The sequence below is a fragment of the Patagioenas fasciata genome, chromosome 7, assembly GCF_037038585.1.
Source record: "Patagioenas fasciata isolate bPatFas1 chromosome 7, bPatFas1.hap1, whole genome shotgun sequence".
Taxonomy (NCBI): Eukaryota; Metazoa; Chordata; class Aves; order Columbiformes; family Columbidae; genus Patagioenas; species Patagioenas fasciata.
Genome location: NC_092526.1, coordinates 30,681,221 through 30,703,674, shown reverse-complemented (window position 1 = coordinate 30,703,674; position 22,454 = coordinate 30,681,221).

The following is a 22,454-nucleotide window of genomic DNA, read 5'->3' as shown; positions in this document are numbered from 1 at the left end:
GGAAACAGTTTGAGTCTCTAGAGCAGCGGATTTCAAATGGTGATGCTGCAAAGGAGAGAGGGAAAAACCGTGTATTGAAGCATGTCAAGCTTTGAATTTATAAATTTTAAGAGAGAATCCATTTATCCGTGGTGCAAGTTCACCACAATCATTTGTATCTTATTTCTTGTGTAAGAATGGAGTAGTGTTTGGGACTGCTGTTTCTTTCAGATTGGTTGATGATTCTAAGAAATACCGCAGTACTTGCTAAATATGTGCACGTTGTGAATAGTGATTTCAGTGAGCTTTTTTTCTGAATAAGTAGAAATTTTGGAGATGCTTTAAAATAGGGATATTTTCTTCTATGGCTGTCTTTAAAAGTGGCACTTAATTCAATATAGTGGTTTGGATTTGTTTTGCCTCACCTCAACAGAAAAAAATTGGAATAAGTGGCAAAAAAAAACCTGAAAAACTTCTCATTAATTTCAGTGGAATACTCTGTTTATGATCAGAATGGATGATATAGCTCTAGGTAAGGTTTTTGATATTTTGCTCACTCCTGTTCAGTAAGTGCATTGATTTCAAAATATAGAATATGATGTATTGTATTCTATGTCCCATTTACTTCAGTGAAACATTGATTTCCAAACAAAAATTTCTATTGACATCAGAAAATAATTGCTAAAGTTTCATTGTCTGAAAAGACACATGTAACGCATCAGCCTGCCTCTTTGGCTAGTCAGCTCACAGCTCCTGTGGTTGACATGGATGCTGTGCAAAGCGGATCCCTGCCCTGTGCAGATTGCATTATTAATTCTGCTCAGACCTTGCCTTCCAAAAATCGGTGCCGTGTTGTTTTCTTATCTCTAACCAAATATTCATCATTAATCTACTTTGGAATACAGCATGGTTTGTGACATGACAGTAATGTATCTGACATAAGCAACCAGGTGAAACATTATTGTAAGACGAGCAGGCCAGAGAAACAATTTTTAAAATTAATAAGGGAATAAAAATGTGCATTTTGTATATTTGTTTTTCTGTAAACAGTTTAGAAAGAAATTGTTTTCTGTTTCAAGAAATTTCCCGTGAACTGCTTGTAATATAACTGCACCAGTGTGAACTGACATCCTTCTAACAGGGGAGGAATGCTGAAACTATGGTTGTTAACTTCTTGGAGTAGTTTTACTTCTACATGGAGATCTAACTGAGCAATAGTGGATGATCCAATGCAGAAATAGATGTTAAGCCGTATTCAGCATAATGGTGAATTTGGACTCTGGAATGCTCTCTCATATTTCTCAAACCTTATTTTTAGCCAGAAGACTTCCTCAGCCTGATATGGTTATGATAAGTTATATCAAAGCCTTTTGTTGCTTTTAGGGGAAAAAAACCACAAAGTAATAACAAAAATCCCACAAACATCCCACACATGATAAAAAAATATGCCAGAGCTGAGCAGGTGACTCTATAAGCCAGGATGACTTGTTTTTGAAAAGATCCTTCCTGTTGCAACTTCTGAGCATTGCAGTTGCAAGATGCTATGGATGTGATATATTGCCTTTCACCTCCCCCAGCAAAGCCAGGCACATCTTCATCACCCTTTTCCCAGACCTTTCTGTTTACCCACAACTCATGTAAAATCAGTAAAAACCCCTAGAACGATAAACCAGCAGAATTTGTGAGGGTTTGCTTATGACTGAAGTCTTTGCATGACTCATGTAATTTGTGCAGAGCTGTTTACCGCTGCTTCAGCAGACTAGGAAATGTACCCTGTACATGGTGATGCATCGGGAAGGACTTCTTCAGACACCCTGTCTTCTGAAAGGTGTCTGCTTTTCTCTTCCCTCCATGAAAAGCATCATTCAGTTTGTACAGCAGCCATGGCTGCAACTTACTTTTGTAAATCAGCAAAGCACCACTAAGCTGCTGTCACTTCTGTCAAGGAGCTGGTGCCTCACCAGTGCTGTTGTTTCATGTCTCAAGTGTTTAAGACCTTCTCAGATACTGCTTTGAGGATTTGGAAATTATCTTGCCATTTGGGGCATCTCATTTTGTAAGTGAGATGGATGAAGTCTGACCAAAATGCAATATTTTACTTTAAATGTCATTTGTGCTGTATATTCCCAAAGGAAAATGCGATGCTTAAAACTGGATGCCTGCTGAGATTTAGGCAAGCTCTTGGAAGAGAACTCCTTCAGATGTGACATAATTGCCAAATGGGATGTGTGTTGGGGAGAGACTTCGGTTACTGTTCTCTAGTGTCTAATACCATGCAGCAAATGCTGTTTTCAAAGATGAAGGATGTTTGCACTTCAGTGTTTATCTTTTTCTATGTTAGAATAGATTTATACACCCCTAGAAGTGTGTTGACGGAATCCTGCATTTATATCTGGTTGAAAAGATAATGCTTTGCAAAAGATAATTGTTTTCAGTACTGTTTTCAAATACCAGTAACAGTGTTAATATTCGGTTTATTGACTATCAAGCTAGGGGAATAGTGGAAGTGAACAACTGAATTGCTTTTTGCAAGTGGGGACTGATAAGTGCATTAAAAACTTCTTGGGGCATGGTGTTTGCCATGGCAGCAGGATGGACTTAGAGCATAAAAGGTGTCAGTCAGCTCTGGGCACCTTTTTTTCTATGGGGGAAGAAGGACCACTTTAATGCTTCCAAGAGAGGACACCCTAAATCTGTGCATATGTTTGGGCAACATAAATGGATGGAAAAAAGATTGATATTTTTGGATATAGTTGAATTGCTTGCGGTTGCAATAGGGTACAATTGTTATAAAATATATTAAATAATGAGTGTCATGTCATAAATCAATCACTAGGTACTTGGGACTGAAAAGAACTTTTCTCTGTGGAGAGGTTGTATCGTACTTGTTCAAGATGATGCTTCTTGTACCTCCCCTCGAAATGTGAACGGTTGCACTAGTTAGAATTAGAAACTACTTTATTGCACATGGCGGGAAGAATGTGGCAATTTCTACCTTTCTAATCATAATGAAAAGATAGTGGAAGAATCCATTCGTTAGTTTGTGTGCAGGAGGTTAAGAACATCCAACACTCCTTCCATTCTATCTGGAGAGCATGTATTACCATATTAGATGCTTTGTAATAATCTTTTGTCTGTATTGTGACATGTGGTGGAGTAAAAGGGGTTATTTGTGCCTTTTTTTCACTAGTTGTCTCTAATTGTTTTTTGTGGTTTTTATTTTTTAATTATTTTATTTGGGGAGGCAAGGATAACAAGTGCCCTGCTGCATATCTTTACAGAGACTTGTATATACTGGTTATTTATTGCCCTCTTAATCTATTTGAACACAAGTGTCATTGCATGACTGATACTATTTTCTTTATTGTATTCCATGTTTTCCTTAGAATACTTAGCTGAAATATTCAGATTATTTTAGGGAACAGAAATGAAAACAAGTACCACTTGAAATGAGAAGCTGGCAAAGTATGGGAAGATGTTTTGGTATACACACCAGTGTGTTTTACTAGGATGTGTGAATCTTCATCTTTACCAAGTGTGTGTATGTTTTTGCATATTAACCATTGCTGAACCCAGAAGAAATGGTAGGATATGTTTTGTGATGGGTTTGCACTTACTCCTGTGAAAAGATGGATCTTAGGCATTGAATAACAGTCCAATGGCTGCAATTTTATAACAAGAAATGGGTATTTTCTCTATATAAAAGGTGATTATAAATTGTGTTATCACTCCCAATTTTTGGCAAAGTTCTTTATGAAGAAATTCTGTTTACCTTCCTTCCTTTATATAATCCCTGTACTTTTGCAAGATGTTATTTGTTGTATTTGTATATTAGCAAGTCTCTATTTGTGCTCGCGTGAGGTGAACTGCTGTTTCTACTGCAGCTTGCTTTTCTGCCAGAAGTCTTAATCTGCTTCATGACTGACTTTGACTCTCTCTATGACAGGAAATCTGATATATTTTACTATATTGATTTTTTTTTTTTCCTGACTTTAACACAAATGAACTGAATGACAATCCCTAGACTTGAGGAAAAAACAGATAGAAAATGCTTTTCTGCAATCAAAGTGTATGATTTAGAAAATGATACTTTAAACTTTCTCTATTTGGATCCCCTTGATTTGAAATAAAATAAATTATAAATTTATGTGAAATGCATCTCCATCCTCTTTTCTACTCTACATTATCATAATAGATGCATCCCCCATTAATTCAATTGAATTGAGTATTTGTCCTGTGTGCCTCTTATACCAGTTGCATCATTTTGGTTGTCCAGAGTTTCAGGGATAAATATAGTTGTGTGTTGTAGTTTTTTTTCTTTTGTGTGTGTGGTGTGGTGTGTTTTTTTTTGTTTGTTTGTTTGGTTGGTTTTTTTTCTTTTTTTTTTTTTTTTGTTAGATTAATTATAGGTTAGGTTTTGGTATTATAGAATTTAATATTAGGAAATACAGAAATTAAGCACTTGATTGACATCCCTGGGAGCTTCTGGAAGAGCTTAGAGATTAGAACGTGTTGCAGGAGTGGGTTGGTGGGGATATGTGGCATCTGCCTTCAGAACCCAAATGGACCAGGTGACTCCTTAACCTTTTCTATGCATTTTTGACTGATTCTGTTTAATATGAAGAATTGTTGCAATTATTCACATTTAGATATCTTGTCAGAGGACATTTGAAGTCATATTTTCATGTGAGTTATTATCTTCCACTTATAAAATTCAGAAATCCTGTTTCATTTTGGTATACCATGGTGCTGATGAGCAACAGGATCAGGCTGCACGGCTGAGTTTTCTTTATCTGATTTGTGAGTAATTTCAACATATTAAAGCTTTTTCTGCCCACCTGAGTCCCTCTAGAACCATTGCAGACTTCCACATAAAGATTAATTATGACTAATTCAGTCATATAATAGAATAAGATACCTGTGGGTATACTGCAGTTGCAATAAAACAGATAACAAGTATCTAATGATAGTGAAATAATTGTATCAAAACACAGTATGTACCTGGTCTTTAAATGTAATATAGTGTAAACTGTATAAAATAGCAGTCAATTCAACAAGTACCCATCTATACCTTAATCCAATTGTCCATGTATTTTCGATAATTACATAAATAACACAGAAATGTGTCAATTTTAGTCAAAAATAGTAATGTTTTTTCAAGCAGTATTTAGAATAGTATTCAAAATTGTCCCACATCATATATGATGATTCCTTCTCTGAAGAAATATCCCAGATTCAATCTGAAAAGGAAAAACATAATTACAGTGTATTTGTAAAGCATGTATGAAATACAACATAAATATCACCCTGGTTTTTTTGGTGGTTCTGCGTTTGTGGTTGTTCATTTGCTTTTTTCCCTTTGTAGGCATGCAGCCTCAGCCTTATTCAGTCATCTGGCATATAGGCTAATACGAGTGCCTCAATTTAATATAAATTTGTATGCCTAGTATGGAAATGTTATAGCACATGCGTACAACAGGAGTACTACCCTCTTCAATGAATGGTCTCATCTGCCTATAGTTTTATTTCTACTATAGAACTGTGTCATTTTGCTGCAAACTGTGAAATTCCTCCTTTGCGAACATTTGAATCCTAGGAAATCTTACTTAAATATAGCAGGGTTCTTTTGAATTATGTCTTTGACAAAGGAAGGACTAAAACTCAGCTTCTTTTCTGTGGGATAACTTTCTGTAGGGTTGTTTCCAGTACAGAACTACAATCATTGAGTAACATGTGTGATGCAGTGTGAAGGTGCGTGAAATATGGAGGTGGTATGGAGACATCCTTAGATCAGCGGCTGATTCATATCAGCATTGATTCTTTTACTTGGTACTTGCGCTTTTTCTCACTATCTTTCTCAAGCAAGCACATAGCAGTAGACCTGCAAGTATAAATCCATATGGAGGAATGTATCAAGGTCAAAATGCTTCAATCGCTTCTGAGAAATGCTCATTTTGTGTTGACAATTGTGCTGCTTGAACAATTTGCCAGTTCAGGTTGAGGGAAGAACATGTCATTTATTTTGTCAAAGGTGAACTATTGTGATGCTCTGGAAAGACAGGGTAACCTGGAGATGTAATTACAACTGCAGCTTATTTCAGTGACAGTGGTGGGAACTGTCACTTCCAGCAGCATGATGAGTTATATTTTTGTGTCTTGCCCACAGTATTTAGGAACAACTCTGCTTACTGTAGCAAATTAAATCATGTCCCTTTCATAATCAAGGACCACTAAGGAGAGTACTATGAGCCTGTGTGTCCCATCCAGGGATTCCCTGCAGTCTTTTTCCCATCAGATATTCTTCTTTTGTGGGTATGACAAAATCTTGGGAGATTACTTAACAATTTCAGACAAAGTTACAGTGAAAATCTCAAACGTTTTGGAGTAAAACGTAACTTTTTGTTGATCTCTATGCTTTGTATGACAAGATGAAAATATATACTACATTGCTTAAGTGGAAATAAATGATAAAATGGATGGGAAATAAGTAAATAAGTTCTAGTGTAAATATTCCTGTAATTCCAGGGAGGCTCTTGTATTTCACCTGCTGTCTGCATTAACTGAATGCTGTTTCCTATTACAGAAAACCTTTTTGTTCTTTCATACTATTTGTAACTTTAAATGCTGTTTTGCTAAAGACTGAGAACAAGTCCAAAGGAAGGAATTTAACAAGTCAGGAGGGAGGAGTTTAGGTAATAAACATTTGTAAAGGGTATGGGGTTTCTTGTGCCTTGCTAGTTCAAATGTGTGCAGTTTCAGATTAAAATAAAATGTAGGCTCTGTATTGGGAAAAGCTATTTAAAGAAAGCTCTTTTTTCTCTGAGATTGAGGGTGCAGAAGTAGGTGAAGACTGATCAAGAATAATTGGTTATGAATATTTTATCTGTGAAGGAGTTTTCAGTGTAAAAATAAGACAGAGGCAGAAATGGATGAAAATAGAATTGGGGAATTAGGAAGGGGGAAAAAAAATTCAACATACTTTGCCTACCCTCCAATATTTATTGTGGAAAGAGAAAGTGGAGGTGATGCTATAGGTTAGGAAAACATGCACTGTAACAGCTGCTCAGAGCCTGCACATATGTCAGGTTCTGCATATTCTCATTCTCTAAATAACAATTGTTTTATCTGGTGTTCGCTGCCTATGATAAAGACAAATATAGAAAAACATCCAGCACAGAGGAATGGTGTTTAGTCCTTCATATAAAACTTCATCTCCCTTGTGGAGATGACTTTTTCTTCCATTTCCTAGTGGCCCACTGGATGGCTCTCTGATCACTCACACGCTGTACACAGGCAATTCTCTGTAGTGTGATCATTTGCTTAATATTGTACCAGTATCTTCTTCGTGTTGAAGGCAAATACTACTAATTTCAGCAGCAGAAACAATCAGACAGCTTTTCTATACCAAGAGTACAGAGAAGGGCATAATTAGAGTTGCTTTGAAGGGTCAAGCCTCAGTTTCTCCTGGGCAGCATCTTGAAATTTCTTTGAGGAGCAGCACAAACAAGTGAAAAAGGAGGTTTAGTGGATTTACAGGGTGCAGCATTGTTCAGAATGGGGGCTAGTTTATGGATACATCTATGGGGGAGAATGATTCTGTTGATCTTTTCAAGTAGGATTTTCTACTAGGGTCTGAGCATCCTGTGTCCCAGAGAACCAGAACAGTATGTGATTTTGCTATTCAAGATGAAAGTATCCTGAGCTGTTTGAGAGGATGCTTCACTAGTGTTAGTGTCAGTATTAAACAGTTTCCTTGGTAAAAGAGGTGTTTGCAGGCTTGACCTCATGCCTCATATGTATACATGCATACATATATATGTATATATGCAAAATATATGGAAATGTTAACACCAGACAAATGCATTCCCAGGCAGGTTCAGGCCTGTCTTGGACTGATGTGACTGCTTTCTGTGTTCCAATTATCTCTGTTCTGGAGGTTTTGCCATAAAAGAGAAATGGCGAAACACACAGATGCAGTCTAATCTGTACTCTGCAAAATGCGTGTTGTATCTTAACGATATCTAGAAGGGAAGTAAATCCAAAAGGCAGATGATGCTGTAGTCGATTAAAACTGAAGGAAGCGAGAGTTTTTTATAGCTGTCTCTTCCTATAAATCACCGACTTCCTCTCCTTGGGAGACTGCCCGTGTAAAATCCAAGAGTTTCTTGGCATTACTGAAATCAGAGGAGACCTAGTTTATATTCCCAGAACTGTGCAGAACAGAGCTGGGAAGTGTTTCATTTCTGCACCAAAGCAGAATAAGCCTCTTTAAAAGAAAAAAAATTATCATCTACATTCACAAATTAGTATAGCACTGTGTAGTGGCACTACTATAAATTGTATCACAGGGAACTAGTGCTTTAGTGCAGTCTCTTAAGAAAAAGACTTGGTGCATAACAAATCCTCAGTTTCTATCTGGGTTTGGTTTTCCCAGAAACCTGAGCTGTCTGTGCTGTGTCAGTGAGGTCAGATACACATGAACTGTGCCCCAATCATCCGCAATGCTTAACTGTAAGCTCAGCTTTTGGGCTTGGTTTTGGATCATTCCCTCTAGTCCTTGCTAGAACAAAGGTTGGGAACAGTCTGGGGGATTGGGTGCTCCAGGGCCTGCTCCCTAAAAGCTCCTCCTGTGTGGTGAGGACACCACCAGGTTTGCTTGATTCCAGCTCTGACCCTGCAGGCTTTGTGCCTCTGGTGCTGCCCTGTTAATGGACTTAATGTGACGGTGTTTTGTTAGTTGTGCCTCCCTCTGCTTTTAGCTCTACTGTGAATATTTTCTTGTGTAAAACCTCTTACCTGTGAGGCTTAGGAGAGGCAAATTTGTGGAGTTCATCTAAAAAGTGAGGGAAGCTGGCCCAGTAGAACCGTGCAGCTGATCTGCAGTGGATGGATTATTTAACAATTTAATGTGGTCAAGTAGTCTATTTATAACTTTTGAGATGTATTCAGTAGTTTTCCCTAAATGCTAAACAGTCTGAAAGTAGTTTCAAGGTCTTAAAAGATAGAACCATTTCTAATTAGTGAGATGACATTGTCTCTTTGTTTCAGAAAAACTCACTTCAGGATTCTGTTAGGTTCTTAGCAACATAGTGTGCTGCAAAAAAGATTTCCCAGAAATCAGCAATTTTTTCGAAGCTATTTTTGAAAACAACAAAAAAAGCAAGTCCAAGCAGGAATTCATGTTAGAGCTGTACGTGATTAACACTTCTGACTGCATGAATGGAGTTATTCTAATACTTTGGAGCAAATCTTTCCTTATTTGAGTTGAAGAGATTTAGCTTAAATTCTTAAGTAGCATAATTTATTGTTCGGTAGCTGTTGGAGCAAAGCTATAGATATACAAGTAAATAATTTGCTGAAAAAGTCTACTTATTTTTCTTCCCTTTGAGAGACAGAGGGAAGCATTGTCTGGTGGGGTGAAGACTGTATGGACTACTTGGCTTGCTGACAAAGCAAGGTTCATTGCTCCATCTCTCCAGCACGGTCCCTTTCAGCTGTGTGCTCAGAGCATCATTCTGCTTGCAGCAAGACACCCCAATCTCTAGTGTGTGACACCTCTCCGCCTTTGGGGTTGTCTCCAGAGAAATCATGGGAACATCAGGCAATATGTTGTGCTCGTTATCGCGTGAAGGTAGGTTAGCATTAGCCACAAGGATGTTTTTGTCTTGGGAAATACCTGTAGCTTTCTTACCTCCCTCAAGACAAAATCCAACGCTGGTTCTCAGGTTTATAACAAACACTCTGGATGGACTTTTTTTTCTCTTTTTCATGATATGTGTCTCCAGCATTTCTGACAGTTAAAATCACCTTAAATTGATGGCTAAAAGATGAACGTTCTATAGTTCTAAACCAAGCCGCAGAAGCGATGATTGAAAGGTACATATCAGTTTACTATCTAGATACTTCAATTTTTGATGCATTCAATCACTGAAGAAATAACTTTTTTTTTTTTGTAAGTCTAGAGTGAATGATAATCACAAAAGTGATTTAAGTCCTTTTTCTTCAAGTATTGTGCCTCGGCTAAGTTTCGTTAAGGAGATGAACAGAAGAAGAGTAAGCCATTATGAGAAAAGTGGCAAAATATTTTTTTATCTGGGACTAAAAACATGATCATAACAAAATTAGAAACACAAATTTATAATTTCTTCTCTAGTTTCATGTACTCTTGTTTCATTTACATTTACAAAATGTAATATAAAAGTATTTTTGAGCTAGTCTGTTATCTCATTATACTCTGGCAGTGGTAATCTAAACTGGAAGACATTTGCAATTAACTAATATATTGCTAATAACTTTTTATACTGCTAAGCAAAGTAAGAATAAGATTACTATAGATTAATTTGAAATTACGAAAACATCAAACTATAGAAAACCAGTAATATGAAAGAAGTGAGGACATTGTGCCAATATATCATAACTGACAATTAGAGCAAATACAATTCTTACTAGCTAAGAAAATTTTTAAGGGACATGTAGGTACATAGAAATAATGAGCTACTTTTTCGGTTCACTTTAAACACAGATCTGTACAGCTATACCCCCGTTTTTTTACATATGTATAGGCCTAAACTTATGCAAACACACACCCGTTAATTGTAGATATTAGTATAAGAAATCCATATAACTGTAATTCATAGATGTGTATATGTTTGTCTATGTTTTCCTCTTTTCTTTATTAGACAGTAATAATTCTATTTCTCCTTCTGTCTACTATTGCAGTGCTTAGAAAGGGAGCAATCTGATTTTGCCCTAGAGATATAATTCAATATCATATATTGCTGTTTCAAGTGCCTTTCTCCCACAAAACCTAGATCTTTGTTTCCATCTTGTAATATGAGATCCTGAAGTATATTTTTCACATGTATACCTCTGCTCCTTTCACTCTGTGCGAACTCAAGTGGTCAAGGTAACAGTAAAGTGCAAAATGGAAGCAATAAAGATTTTTGGAAATTTTTAACCTAAGAAAAGATTAAAAGTAAACTAGAAAAAGTTTCTTTGGGAAGATACTTATACTGCACATAATAGTTATGAGAGATGGTTTATAAAATCTTATGGCAGTCTTAATATATTTTAAGACTTCTTAATCTGAGAATGTCTGAATGCATTATTTGCTCTAGGTATTTAAGACTTCATTTATATTAAAGGATTTAGGAGAGGGAAACCCTCAAACTTTAATTCCAGATTTTTAGGAAGAATATTTGTTGACATGTTCAGTGCTACTACAGTTCTGAGAGGTACACGAGTCAGAAAAACCACTCTGAAGAGAGGGAGGTCAAAGATTTCTATCTCACACAAAGGAAGAAATTATATTAAAATTTTAAGTTAAAAAAGCTTTCTAGGGCAAGTACATCTTTGCAGTGGAGGAAGAAGTGGGGTTTCCATGGCCAAGCCAGAACACAAAGGAATTCTTCATGCCAGATAGAATATATTTCTAACTTAGTCACCAAGGAGCTAAGACCTGACTCTAATCTCTTGGTTTTCATTTGAGGCTTATGTAATATTTATAATACAAGTTTGGTGTCTTCATTTTCCCAGAATAAAAAAGAATAGAAGATGATGAGGTCTCAAGTTTACTCCTATAACCTTAACACCTATAGTGAGTCTTGGTGCAGCTCTATAAAGGAGTTTTGCAGGGTGCATTGGCACTGATTGCTATGCTAGTGTAAGAACAGATCAAATCGCCAGTACCTGGGGATTATCTTTTCAATGGTTTCTTGAGAAAAGAAAAACCATTGGCTTTTCTTTTCAAGAGTTTCTTGAGAATGTGTGTTGGTTCGTGTTATATTTGAATAATACTGTTGAGGTCTGAAACTTCTGCTGGCTCCTAGAACCAGCCACTGTGCAGAAACTAATTGTGTATGAATTAATGATAAAATTTGGAATTCTATTAACTTGAAAAAAATTTGCAAGCTCTCCTGATTATTTTCATATATTCATGTCTGACTGCAGAACCAAGCAATTAACTGAACTGTGGAAACATTGACTTTTTTATCTGGTCTGACCTTCATTTTCTCTCAATTTTAAGAAAGATACTTGTTTTTCACTGTAGTCTAACAAGATTCATATCAGGTCTGGAGATCAGGATAAACTCTATTCTGTATTTAAGGCTACTTTTACATCTGATCTCTACATTTGCTTCCTGTTTCTTGGCTTTTTCTCTCCTCATGGACCATGTGTTACTGCAATAGTGTTTGACTGAGACACTTCACTCTAAAATTTCTTTGTTTCAAGATGTTGGATGCAAAACTATGGTGCTTGTCCAGTGCAGTCCAGATGAGTGATGGGGAATGTATGAGAGCAAACTTTTAGCTAGAAATGAAATTGAGGATCCAGGAGAGCTCTGGTCTGTCTTTCAAAGGAGTAAGAAAAGCACGTGGGGAAAAAGCATGATGGGGCAAGGAAAAATCAGATCCTTGTCCACCCCATGAAAACATTGTCCGTGCTTTACCCACAACATTACCATACTAACTCCATGCAGGTGATTTATTTAAAGTAAATACAAACTGGTAAAATGTATAGATTGATTCAGAACCAGTGTGAACTGTCAGTACAACCAAATCGCTGGAATTCAGAGCTTTGTATGTGGATGGTGAAGCAGCAGCAAATGAAAATGTGGTCTGTTGGCGAGACAGCAGCAACTGTTAATTAATTTGGGAAACAAAAGAAGCGCCTTGGACTTGAGCTAAGATAGTACAGCAAGATTAAAATCAGTAATTGCTAGGGGTGTTAATTAGAACTGGGACCACACATACAAAGTGTGTCTAGCAGAATACACTAAAGTCATGTCTGAGTCAGGTTATAAAGAATAAGGATTTTGCTTTAGCTTATCTTCTTGTATTAATTTTTTTTTTTCCCTCTACACAGTACACGTAGTCATCAGGGAACAGAACTTATTAGAAATGAAACAATAGCCAATACATCTGCCTGCATCCTCTCAAATTTTGAATTCCTGTACATCAGCTCCAAAGCTGCAAACTCAACCACAGTATTAAGGAACTTGGAGCCCTAAGGCAGCATCCAATGTTAATCACAATTCCTTCATTTCCTTAAGGTTACTTTAAAACTTCTGGCAAATCAAATGGCATTACAAAGATTTTTAGCAGGTTTAGCCGAGTTTCCTTAATCCTTTGGCAGATCATAAATATTTAAAGTTCGTTATTTAAAATGAGAAAGAAGATAAAGAAGGATATTTACCTGTGGGCTAATTTAAATAAAAATGTATCTCTGCATAGAATTTTCCTTTCTCTAAAATCTCAACCATCACCTGAGAACTTCCAAAAATAAGTTTGTTCTTAAAAACTTGGAGGAAGACACAAATATAAATCTGAAAATCTTACTGTGTTGTCAGTTCTACATATAAACTTTTATATTCTCCAGTCACATGGATTTCACTGCTAATGTTTGTACAGAAAGTTCATTTATGGTAATCTGGAGAAAGCAGTATGAGATTACAAAACTTTTGCTAGTTATTATCCAACTTTTTTCACTTCAAGACTTTGATTTTATTATTTTTGTTGCAATTCTTAAATCTTCCTCTGCTAACGTTGCTGTACCATTGACGTGCCTTGATTTGGCATGGGGAGGTCCAAGGGCTATGACGACTGCATGATGCTGCAGACATAGTCTCTTCTGGAACTGGTGGGGCTTGGAAGGGCTCTCGGGCTAAGGAAGGTTAGTTGCAGCATCAGCTTTTCTTCTCTGATTATAGAGCATTAAGGAAATAAACTTCCACTGAATGTCAAGTATTTTTAGAAATACACTTTTTTCTCCCTTTGCTACTCATGGGCAAGCAATACAGTACATAAAAAATTTCTTTTACTGTTGTTAATACCAAGGAAAGTAATATTGATACATCAGTGCAACTTGCATATAGTAAGAGTTGGGTTGAGGGGTGATAAACTGTGTAGAACACCCATAGGTTGTAACAACAACAACAAAAGGTTCCTAGTAAGAGCCAACATGAAATCAAGTTCCTATTCTTCCTGTTGGCAGTGTGCAGCCAGGCATAAGGCAGAACCATATGTGCTTCTCTTAAGTGCTGATTTGCTGAAGTGTTGTTAGCCAGATTTAAGTGTTCTCCTTTAACTGTTAATAACTGTGTTCTGGGACACTGAGTTATGGTCCAGAAAACCACCACACTTTTCCCCAAGATTTGAAAATGTGGTTTGGTGCTAGAATGGGGGAAAAAAAAAGATTGTTTAGTTTTATTATCTTTTTATAGATATGTGTGTGTATATATATATATATATGCATGCTAACGTGGACACACAAAACTATATAAATTAAATGCACAAATTTAACATTTAACTACAGTACACGAGAATGGGAAACTGGACACGTATTTGTGCACAATAGAAATTAGAGGTCATGCAAAATAGAAGAACCGAATCAAATGCTTTTCACTTCTGGTAGCTTTGATGGGATCCTGACCATCTCTTGCACTACACAGTCGTCCTTCTAGGTCTGCAAGCAAGAAATACTCCAAATGCATGTGAACTCTGAGGTTCAAGGTCTGGATTGGGTCTCAAATCTTCAGGACTTTCTCTGTAACTTAGCTTTATGTATACTGAATAATATGCTAAAAGTATTTTTAGTCTATGTCTTTGGCTATTTTATCCAATATCTGCTTCAGATTATCTGAAAGAGTAAAAAAGCTAAGAAATTTGGAGTACAGAACCACAAATTTCTTCTCAAAATTGAAGTGCAATCTGTTGTACACATCTGTGAATACAGATGGTCACTGTTCTTAATTGATAGGCATAAGAACTTAACACACTTGCTTTGACTGAGGTAAAAATCATGTATGTACCTTGTGTTATTTGTCTGTCCTGGCTACAAATTTAGCAAAATAGCAGCATGGTTACTATTTTCACAACAACAAGAATCTATGCATGTTTATTAGAGTAAACCCCAAATTTATTTTGTAAAATACAGCAAAATGGGTGCTAAATCTGAAATTGGTTTGTTGTTAGTGGGAAATGGGACTTTACCTCCACATTTTGTGGCAAAGATTGTTACGTCACTTCTTTGTGTTTTGGCTTTATACAGTATATGTTGGTACATAATTTATAAATCAACTTGAAAATGTAGTACTGCTTTATATTATGTTTCTTGCCTTTTTTTTTCCTGTTAATTTCCTTGCCTTGCTTTTTATCCTTAAAATAACAAAGGAGAAACACCTGTCAGATGGGAAAACCACAGAACACCATACTGCTGGTACCTGCAAGGATCTGGGAGAAATAAGCATGGGAAGCCAGCACTTGGTATCTTATAGTAAAATAGGCAGAAATTTCATTAAAAGAAATCTATGAGGAGGAAGTGGTCTTGGGCTAAATGATAAATGACAGGCTGTATTAATACTTGGGTAGTATTTATAACTTAAATGATACACTTCATTGATTGATCTGGTCTCTTTCTCCAAAGTACGAAAGTTGAAGAACTGCAATGTGTTTTTTTTCACGCATTTGGAAGGCGAGCCCAGCCTCTCTGAGTAGCACCAGCAAAATGCAGTGTCATGCTCTTTCTGTCTGCACAGACTTCTCTGTCATGTGAAGAAATGGGTGATGATAGAATACTTTTGTCTCCCCCCCCCCCCCCACTAACTGGGTGAAAAATAAAAAAAATCATGATGATCATAGCATTAAGTAATAAAATTTCATTTTTTCAGACAACTTGCTTTTTTCTGCAGATTTATCATTACTCTAAAATATGTTTATAGAAAACTTAAGAAAAACATGAGCTTGCATTAAGTTGAATATTTTTTTAGAAATTTAGAAATGTTTTTCATAATACAGAAGCTTGCTCCCTTTTTTATAGTGGTTGTAGTTAGTTTTCTTTGTATGCAGTTTCTTTTATTGCCATGAATTGGAAATAACAGCAGTGAGGTCAAGAAGGCTATGCTGCTGTAAAGCTGATGCAACTCCAATGGAAATCGGGATCTGTCAGTGCTGCAAGAAGCTCTTTTTAAATAATCCATTTCCTTACACCCTGTGATTTTTTCTTTTTTCACTACTTATCAGCAACATTTTTCTGTCTTTTTTCAAAGTCTAAGGATAGTTCTTATTATAATTCAGATGCGTGTTCACATCAGTGCTATCTCTAGAAGAAGCTATACTTTTGACTTGTCAGGCAATGTATGATTAAACCTATGGATAAATACTTATTTTGGCCTGAATGCTTTCAGCGAATCTATCACTTAGCCTGCTTCCTTTGAAATTCTTGTACAATTTTAGAGCCTTGTGAAGATATTGTTCTGTCAATAATGGAAACACAGCTCTCTTATAGATAAGGAGTGAAAAAATACCTTCACTGCCCATGTAACTACAGGTTCACCTTTATTTACCTTTGAAAAGAAATAATCTACTCCATAAAATGCTGGTCTAATTGTAAGACTTTTCTATGAATACAGTCCAAAATTCTTCTAAAACAATACTGTGCCAGTGCAAGTTTTTAGTATTTTAATTTGAATTGCTAAAATTGGTATTTAAAATGGGACTCTGATTCTGTTGTAGTGTTAGGTGGTGGAAAAGGCAACCAAAAAATTCACCGTCAGCAATTAAAAACTAAATAGCAAATAGAGCTACTATCCGGAGCATTTTTTGAAAAAAAAAAAAAAAAAAAATTAAACTGTAAATGCTGACAGGGAGGCAGGCAGGTAATTGGATGTCTGTGTGGGTATGCATGTCTAAAACTGAATTGTTGCTTGTTGGCTACAACTAGTGCAGGCTGGTTGTAAACTTTGCTAAGACATGAATTAAACAAAAGTTGTATGTCCTGAATTCTGTAATGGCTTAAGGGACATGAGACAGACTCACCAAACAAGAGGCTGATCAGAGGAGGATGAAGAACCTGGCTGGAGGAAAGGTCTTGGATGTGTAGGGGAAGGTCCTGTGGGTTGGAGGGTTGTGTGGAGACAGATGTTAAAGGAACACCCAGTACTGGCACCTGTGAGCAACTGCATGGGACAAGGCGATGTGACTTTCTGCCCAACCTTCTTGAGCATCCGTCCTCGAAAAGGACCTGGAGACCAAGTGGACATGATGCTGAAGTGGTGGTGCAGGAAGCAAGTGTGAGTTTGTGAAATAAGTAGGGTAAAAGCTCTGATCTCATTGTTTCTTAAGAAAAACCCAGTATCCAGATGCATTACAGGTTGTTATTTACTCTGTCGTACCTATAACAGTTACCTTTCTTCCATGTCTTATAACAATTTTCTTTGATTGATTGAAATTGTGTTTTTGTCTGAAATAACTGTTTTTTTTTTTCCCCCTTTCAGCAAAATGGAAGTGACTGATTGGTTGTACTAAAATATTTTGCTTTTACTATAATTGCTATGTGAAGGCAAGATTCATATACACATATTAGCTTGTGGTGTTTGCTAACAAATTGTATTACAATTAGAGTAACTTAACATCTCTGAGAAAGTTCTTTGAAATCTTCAGGAGTTTGAAGATGGTAAGTAAAGGCTTTCCAAGAGCTTTTGTGCACATTTTCTGTTTAGGCTTTTGATTTCACTTATAGCTGAGGTGCTACCTGAAGTTGATTCAATTAGTTCAGTCTCTTGTAACCTTGATTCTTTATGTGCAGATACATTTGAGTTATATTTACCCCACTCAGCATTTGCTTCTGAACAATTGTTGAGCAATATGAGGGAAATACACGCTCAAGACTAGAAAAGCAGTCTCTGGAGGACTGTAGCAAAGTTTCTTGCGGCAGCGTAAAATTATGGTGTTTATCACAGTTTTAAGATCAAAGTTGGCCTAATGGAGATAAAAGACAGCACAGTGTCATTTCCTTTGAATCTCAGAGATCTGCGATACTGCATTTTCCTATGTTTGCCAGAATATTAACCATAGTCTAGAGATCAGTTGGGGAAGGCGTACTGAAAATAAGGAGAAAAAACAAAACCAAACAAATCTACACATTCTTTCTACAAAGGGGGCTAGCTATGGAAATGAGTGTATATGCAATTTTTATGTATCGCCAATGATTTACCAGGTGGTTGCAAATACAAGAATAAATAGCGATTTAAGGAAATAGATACACAAGCTGTGGTCAGCTTTATTTGACCTGCTATGAGATACAATGAAAAGCATCGGTCTTATTTCTACTTTGAAAAACATGAGGGTAAAACATGTAAACTGTTTTTTATTATGAAGCATTAAACTAATTTTCTTACACAATTATTCAACTGCTTTCCCTACGTCTCTTTCATATTGACTAATGAGCTTGTAGTTACTCTGAGCTTCAGAAAGGTTTAACACAGAGTTTAAACACTTTTTTACTGTGCACTTTGCACATCTGAATTTTGCATTCAGCTCAGCTGAAATCTTTAGGTTAAGGAGGTAAATTTTTGTCAAGCCTTAAAACGTTTAAAACTAAGAAATGCAAATCTGTAGAAAAGGCCACAGTACAGCACAGCTGCTAGGCTGCAGTACACAGAAAGATTTGACACTGTGCGTTCTCATCCCCTTTTGTCAGAAGGGTATATAAAGATGATATATCCATGTTAGCATGTGGCATGGCCCTGTAGAGACCCAGCAGAGGGGAATATCTGGTCTTGAGGATGTTACATCCACATTAGGTATGCTGAAGGGAAGAATATTCTGTAGCGTCTGTGTCAATTGAGAGAAGTGCTTCAGTTTGGCTCTCGGATGCTGCCTTTTTGCACAGTTTTGTCCCCAAAGAATTAGTTTTGTGTGCTTCAAGACTACTGCATTAAGAAAACTAAAACATGGTAACGATGAGAGGTGTCTCTTTGAAACCGACAAAAATGACAATCAGTCATCTGTTATTGTTGTGTTACAAAGACATGGATTATGTCCTGTATCTCCTTGTGCTGGTTTTGTTTTTCCAGAAGTCTTTGGGTAGTGTGGTGGGAATTCTAGCTGCAGTGGTGCACCTGCCTTTGGATGGGTGGTGCGTATTTCATTGCATGGTTCAATATGTCATCTTACCAATGGAGCAGGAGTGTTTTTACCAGACTGTCACTGTTCTGCTTGGGGAAAATAGTCTCTGGAAGAATAGAAGAATCTTGTGAGATAAAATGAAGCCCTGGAAACCTCTAGGAGCCTGCTGTCATTAGTGGGAGCATACCTGGTATTTATGTGTATGCTGGGAGTCGGCTTTTCTCTTTCCCTTGATTTTGCTTGGCACAAACATGTGGGTTTTTTTTAATTGAGGATAAATTGCTCAGGTGTTGTTTCTTGGACATTCCTAATAAGGATGTTTTTAAGATGATTGCAGTACAACTTGATGATTTAAACATCATTACTGCATGTTTGGAGGAGCTTGACATTTAACTAAAATCAGAATTTAAGAACATCACAAAGTAGTAGTTAGTATTGATTTTTGTATGTAAGGAGTCTTTGTGTGTTGTGTAGGTTGTTTGATTTTCCTGGTTTATAAATTACAGCCTTGCAGGATTTTGGTTCTTTTTTTGCTCCTACTTCCACTGCCTCTAGATTATCCTTGCTTTATGTATACATTAGTCTCCACTCAAAATCCTTTCCAGATCTCACAGAAAATCCTGAATGTGTTTCAAGAAGAGAGCACCTTCAACTTTTCATTTCACTTTCAAATCTTGATAGAATTTGAAGCATGAGGGAGATATCAGTATTGCCTTTGACTTTTAATATCTATATTTTAGTTGGCAAAAATGTGATGATTTGTGGTGCTGGTCTAGCTATTTTCACCTCATCAGATATCAATATCAGTAGTGAGTAATGCTTTTATGCGCTGACTCTGATAATGTCTTCTTTAAAAGACATTAATGTAATTGTAAGATTGGGTAAAGTTAATAGCAATATGTGCTGGAGAGATTCTGTCACCTGTTGTGATAATGATTCTTCTGGATGCCACATGGTAATTATACAAATGAATGGAAGATGTCTATCTTGGTTGGGTTTTTAATTGATTGGATGGCACAGGTTGTTAATCAAGCTAGGCAGAGCATTAAAAGCTCTGTGTGGGAGTATTTCTCATACTGTTCTCTTTTTTTATTTTTTCTTTTCTTTCTTTCTTTTTTTTTTTTTGTTTGTTTATTGAAATTTCTTTTTATTAATTTATCTAAAGAATAAAGGATAAAGCCAGAACAGGAGAAGCAGGATCTTTCCACTTTCACTCTTTCCCAACAAATCAAGTAAAGACGAAGGAAGAAAGCAGAGACTGAAAGTCAATGTTAAAATTAAGAATATATACGTATTATGATTTACAATACTTGATTTTCCAAACAAGTCTGTTACAAAAAACAGAATGTGGAGAAGAATGGTTTTTAGTTTTTCTTTCTGAAGGAACATATTCATGCAGTAAAAATTAGAGATTCAGACTGACTAAAAGTATTTGGAAGTCTAGTCAAAAAAGATCAATACTTTTGTAAGTCTATCCTAGTGTAAAATATTTATGTAAATAATAAAATTGACTAGATTAAGTCCATAGCAATTAAAGCACACTCCATAAGTTAAATGCCTTGGTAAATTGGAATGTCAAGCATCTATCTTGACTTTAGTGATATAATATCATAAGAAATACATAGTCTAAGTGTTTCTTGTCTAGCCTGGATGAGGCTGTGAGCAACCTGATCTAATTGAAGATGTCCCTGCTCATGGCAGGGGGGTTGGACTAGGTGATCTTGGAAGCTTTTTCATGAAAGCTGAACAGCTCCAAGGGGAGAGACAACTCAGAAATAACCAATAGTAAACCATTTCATACTGGGGGAAAAAAAAAAAAAATCTGTTTCTAAGACTGTCTCCCCTGGGCCTTTTCCTCAGTTATACAAGGAAATGTTGGTTTACAATTTCGAAGGATTTTCAGTTACTCTCAGAGAGCATTACTCTGTTTTGGATCCCAAGACCAGTCCTTCAGAAAGGCCACTGGTGGCTTCTCTCTGGCATGAGAATTCTCCTTTCAAAACAGCTTTCATCCTCTTTTTGTCCATTTCTTTCTGAGCACACTAATTTTTAAACTTATTGCTTAAGCTACATATGTTTGTGTTCCCTGAATGTTTCCCTCGTTATTAATTAATCACCAGCTTGCTGTCTGTGCTACCACCTCTTCTAGAGAAGATGTTTGTATCTTCCCCTTGTCCTTTTCCTTAACTGTCTCTTCTCCCAGAAGAGCCTTTGACCCATTCTGTGGGTGGGTGTTGTGGTCCAAACTCGAGCTGCTTTTTAAGTGGTTTAGGGTCTTCTGTGAAGGATGGGAAATGTGAAAATCTACTGCTGGGGGAGTGGAAGTCAGACTAAGCACCATGTTCCTGCTAGCAGCGCATCTCCTGATCTCTGCTATAGCTGAAATGTTAATGTCTAAGTGGATTTTTATTATAAATAGGTCTCCAAAATTCTAATTCAGGTGTCAGAGGTTGACGGCAATATCCATAAAAAGCCAGCAGCGTGGCCTTTATTTCCTACTCGGGTGCTGACATGTGACAAAAATAAGCATGATAATTTTATAGCTTTTTTTTTTTTTCTACCCAAAACATAGCTGCATTAATCTGAAAGACAGCTGATTTTTCAAGGTCAAAAGTGCCTAGCTACAAATTGATGAGCTATTATGCGTGTCTGTGGCTTCTTTGATGGTTCTGTATTAATAATGTGCGCGCAAAAGAGGCCATAAAAATTCCATTTAAGGGTATTAAAACATACTGGGACATTTAATCAGGTTAGAATTCCTGTCGGTTGGCTGTAGGCACGGTGTTGTTCAGGACGTCATTATCAAAGTGTACAGAATGTAAAGATGGATTCCTATTACATCAGTTCAGGTTTCACTGAAACAGCCTTCTTATTTTGGGTGTTTGGCTAATGATTCAGTGGAAATACATATTGCACAACTGTGGGTACGCTACTGACTAGCAGAGTGGTCTGCTGTTCCTACTGCAAGCAAACTCAGAGAGAAAGAGGAAGGCAAAATATTTCCAGTGTCACTTACAAAGGTTTTGTAATAGGAATGTGTGCATTTTGCAGGAAATAAAACCAAAACCAAAACCAAAACACCACAAAAAAAAAACCACCAAAAAACCTATTGAAATGTAGATAGATTCATCCACTTCACCCATATGGTGTTTAAGGAGTAACTTTGCTAGGAGTGTAATGCACATGGCTGTTCTTAAGCAACCTTACCGTTAGAATCAAGCTATATTAGAAAATATCTGTTTAAAATTAATATTTTGAGGTACTGAAAATTTTACTGGGTAACAAAAAAGGTGATGTTTCTACCAAGATTAAACCCTATATAAAATCTGTAAGATATCATTGTGCATTAAGTGCCATTACACAAACTCCAAGTTAAATTGTCCCTTTTAAAACTGAATTTGAAATAGCTCCAAAATAAATGAATCTGGGAATGAAAATAAAGCTAGACATTGGAACTGCACTTTTTGCATACATTATGGTTTTTACATGTAATAAATGATTTGTTAAGAACAAAGGTTTTCTTAATACAATGATTTCCAATTCTGAACAGTTTGGCAGATGATTTAGAAT